Here is a 5086-nt window from a genome sequence, read left to right as displayed (position 1 = left end):
ATATATATACACAAGGAGCTTCTTAACCATACAGCCATGAATGCGAGCTTCGTAAACTGCTAAATCTGTGTTTGTGTGTGTGTGTTTGTGTTCATGCGTGTGTGCTCGCGCACCAGAGCTGTGCATATTTATTCACAAACACACACATGCACACATGCACACACACAAAGAGAAAGAATAACATAATACTGAAAAGTTTTCCTATAGAGAAAAGTTTACGTATAAGAATGTTTTACTGATTAAATTTTAGCGCATGCATATTTTAGCTATTTGTTAAATATTCGTTTATTTCTTGAGGAGTCAAAATTTCTGTCGTACTTCTACGACTTTGTCATTGCTATATTTCTACTGTAAATATTTAAATTGAGTTATTAGCGGATTTTATTGGTCTCGGGTGAGTTCTCTTTACATCTGTTTATTTATTTATTTATTTATCTATTTATTTATTCATTTAATTAATTATCTATTTTGAAAATTCGGATATATGGTGACTCTCCGGCTTAGTTGTTATTTGACCTTTTGAATGGGTCAACGTAAGATACTTTAAATTCAGCCTTGTGAGAAATATGGTACATTGTATAAAGAGCCAAGAAGTCCCACGTGCAAACCTCTCTGAAACTTAAAAATGAAAGAGAAGTCGCAGTATTAGAGAACAGATCCAGTGAGCTGTGTAACAAATTTACTGAAAAGCAACATACTTCAATTATTTAACACATTACATAAACACTATGACTCAGTCAGTTGACCCAGTGTTGATATCATAGCTACACATCTCCTTGATGCAGCACTTAGGCAAGTAACTGAATCAGTCTACATACAAGTGTGTGAGCTTGGTATCAACATGAAGCCTGTATAACGTAAGATCAATATATAATGCTTTATATTTCCACTTCTAGTGTTTAGCTCAGGCCCCATGTTTTAAAATTTCATTTTGCAGCTCTGTGATTTTGGCTTCACTTGCGCTGCGTGGCGCTTTGGGTAGCTGTCTTTTATTATAGTGTCCCACTGACCAATGACTTGTGAGGGACTTTTGTCAACGGAACCTGAGTGGAATCCCTTTACATTTGTGTCTTTGTGCGCGCGCGTGTGTCTTTCTGTTTGCCTCTCTATAGTTTGACAACCAATTCTATTTATCTTACGTCTCCGTAACTTAACGTTTCGGTAAATGTGACCGATAGGAATAATATAAAACGTTTAAAAATAAGCGCTGGGTCGATTTGTCCGACTAAACCCTGCAAAGCAGAGCCCCAGCATGGCCAAAATAAGAGAATGTACTCTTGTGTGTGTGTGTGTCAGCGTTTTTGTGAATTTATATATACGCATGTATGTATATATAAATGCATATACATATATAAGGAAAAGGTTAACTATGACTTCGAACTTTAATAAAGATGTACTCAACAAAAATGTGTAGAATGATCCTTCAGTTTGATGTTAAATTGTTTTTATATAAATTTGTCATAAAAACAATATATAGGCGGTGCTCCAGCATGGCCGCAGTCAAATGACTGAAACAAGTAAACAAAATAAAAGAAAAAATATATATACGTACGCACGCACACACACACACACACACACACACACACACACACACACACACACACACACACACACACACACACACACACACACACACACACACACACAGGCGCAGGAGTGGCTGCATGGCAAGAAACTTGCTTCCCAACCACATGGTTCCGGGTTCAGTCCCACTGCGTGGCACCTTGGGCAAGTGTCTTCTACTACAGTTTCGGGTCTACCAAAGCCTTGTGAGAGGATTTGGTAGACGGAAACTGAAAGAAGTCCGTCGTGTGTGTATGTGTGTGTGTGTGCGTGTGTGTGTGTCTGTGTGCGTGTGTGTATGTGTGTATTTGTGTGTCTGTGTTTGTCATCCCACCATCGCTTGACAACCGATGCTGCTGTGTTTACATCCCTGAAATTTAGCAGTTCGGCAAAAGAGACCGATAGTATAAGTACTAGGCTTACAAAGAATAAGTTCTGGGGTCGATTTGTTCGTCTAAAGGCGTTGCTCCAGCATGGCCGCAGTCAAATGGCTGAAACAAATAAAGGAATAAAAGAATATACATGTGTATGTGTGTTTTTATACAAGAGTACATATGTCTGTGTACCGTTATACACATACATGGGATTTTATGCTTTACAGTATTTCTAAATTATTATTACTTCGCCTTTGCGAAGGCGGAAGCATTGTTTTCAGTTGTGTTTGTTTGTTTGTTTGTCCGTGGACAAGATATCTCAAGAACCGCTGGATGGATTCGGATGAAACGTTCAGGGATGTTTGGCCTCGTGACCGACACGATCTGATTAGATTTTGGGATCGATCTGGTGCTGAACAAGGATTCTGGATTATTTTTACTAAATTTTTTAAAGCGGTCGGGTTCATTTTTAGTATTCTCATTTATGAGAGCAGTTGACTTTATTTCAGATATTCTCATTTTAAAGATCATCTCTGGCTAATCGTTGAGAGGACGTTGGTGTTGCTTTGTCGGAGGTTTGCGCTCTCTGAGTGCTCTTGTTTTATTATCTGTGTCTTTTTTTTTTCCTATTCTGTCAAATAAATCATTTCAATAGTTTTTTTTTTACCACAAGCAAATACTTTTTCAACTAATTTCAATGGAGATGTGATATAAAAGCAGATATTTCAAATATGATTTATATCTACATAACGAACATTTCCATCCATTCGAAACCAATTCCGGGCATCTACAAAAAGAAACTGCAGTAATGACCAGGATAAATGTATAAAGAAGTACAAGAATTGAAATTAAAAGAGACTAATGGTGACTCATGTCTTATATCAAAAGTACAACTACAGCTATGTACCAGATCCTTACGTCCAAGGATTCAACCAAAACACCCCAAGGGTCTATAAAACTCTTATTTGCTTGCTTGTTTGATTGCTTGTTTGCCTAAGGCCTTCATTCCCTTTAGGGTTTAAGCCATCGACGACTTTTATCCTCTACTCTCAACTGGGATCCGGGGATCCATATGGCCCCTAGGGCTCCGTATAAGACTTAGTTGTTAAAATATGTGTAAAATAAACTAGTTGTATTTCTACAATACACAAATTATTTTAACAAAATATTTTATAGAATTCTTAATATTATGATGTAATTATAAAAATAAAATAATTTTTTAACCCTTTCGTTACCGTATTTATTTTGAGAGTCTCTGTGTTTCTTTCAATTAATTTTAAATATAACAAAGAAATTAGTAAAATAACTTAGTTATCATTATGCTAGTGTTAGGAACATAAATTGTGACTAAGGTTTGGTGGAAGATTTTAATTCAGAACTTCTGTAAACAAGGCATTTGTTCTCAGGACCAGAGCTGGTTTCAGTCAGGTTGGTATTGAAAGGGTTAAATTAATCATCTGTTAACCCTTTTTACCATATTTCTGTTGAGATGCTCTGTTTCTTTCAATTAATTTTAAATATAACGAATAATTTAGTAAAATAACTTAGTTATCATTAAGTTAGTGTTAGGAACATAAATTGTGACTAAGGTTTGGTGGAAGATTTTAATTCAGAACTTCTGTAAACAAGGCATTTGTACTAGAGCCAGGGGCGGTTTCAAGCGGGTTGGTACTGAAAGGGTTACATCGAATGGCTAGCGGGGACCACCTGGATAAAATAGGAACCAAATGGATTCACAGTTAAAAAATGGTTGAGAACTACTGATCTGGATTGTCCTGGTGGTCAGAAGGAGAGTCGGTCTTGCAGCTTCTTTTCGGATTGGGTTGCACCACGTCATGTTTCCCCGAAGGAAGGCTTTCTTCAGCCAAGTTCTTGTTGGTTTTGAACTGCCATGGATGTTTCTGTAACTTTTTTTTCTAAGTAGGAGTTTTGCTCCTACGCAAACCCATTTTTACCTCAGGAAGCGATGGTCCATGTCAGTTAGGCCTTTGTCTTTTGACCTGTCCTACATGGGAGGCCCTACCAGGAGCTCCTACTCTGCAGGTCGTGGAAGTGTGCCATTGGTCAAGTGACAGAAGTGCAACGAAAGTTTTGATACTCAAATAACTGATAAATGAAAAGGAATCTATTAGGTTGTGTGTGCTGTTAAAGGGGCAAGTGGCTCTTCTAAATTATAAGGGCTTCAGTTGCGGCAGACTAAGATCAAGTTATTTGCAGAAAAAGTACAAATTCGAAATACATATACATATGTGCGTATGCATGTATGTATACGTATATACAAGTATGTGTGTATATGCATATATATGTATGTATGCATGTATGTGTGGCTGTGTGTGTGTGTATACATATTTTTACACACACATACGGTTAGAATGTTGCATTCCCTACCGTAGGATTGTGGTTTCGATTCCCAGGTCGATAATGCGTTATGTTCTTGAGCAAAACACTTCATTATTACGTTGCTCCAACCCCCTCACCTGCAAATGGGTGATGCTGCCAAAGACTGGTGCTCCGTACGGAGGGGAATGTTGACCTGCCCGCTTAGCCATTGGGATGGCATCATACGAAAGCTACAAGAATGCAAGGAAGCACATTGTAACCAGCGGTGTATAACAACATCCAATAGTCTGCTCGATACACTGATACAGTGATATATAAATATGTAGCCATACTTTATAGAAAACCCATTTTCAAAAGTAATTATTGCTGTATATATGACTTTATTGTATTAGGTTGGTGCATAATTATTGCGGCTTATTTTTTTTCAATAAATTTTATTCAACAAAAGCAATAACAAAATTTAACAAAAACATCTTTAAATGATTATTCTGGAGCATATTCACCATCTACTTCAATTTCTGCTTGGCGTTTTGTTTGTGTTTAAATTGGAGTTTGTGTGTGTGTGTGTGTGTGTGTGTGTTTTTAATGGTTTGTAAACACCTTCCACGCTGCAATTGTATACACACACACACACAGGTTTGGCCAAAACTCACCCGACAGTAAATCAAAATTCCATAAATACTTATCTTTAATTCTGTATTGACTCGAATGGGAAAATGTGTCGTTCAAGAAAGGACTTCAGTTTGAACAATTTTCATGATATTTCAAATTTAGATGTTTTATTAAATTCATTCAGTTGTTAAGCATAA

Source organism: Octopus bimaculoides, chromosome 4 (genome assembly GCF_001194135.2).
Source record: "Octopus bimaculoides isolate UCB-OBI-ISO-001 chromosome 4, ASM119413v2, whole genome shotgun sequence".
Taxonomy (NCBI): Eukaryota; Metazoa; Mollusca; class Cephalopoda; order Octopoda; family Octopodidae; genus Octopus; species Octopus bimaculoides.
This window is presented reverse-complemented; position numbering follows the sequence as displayed.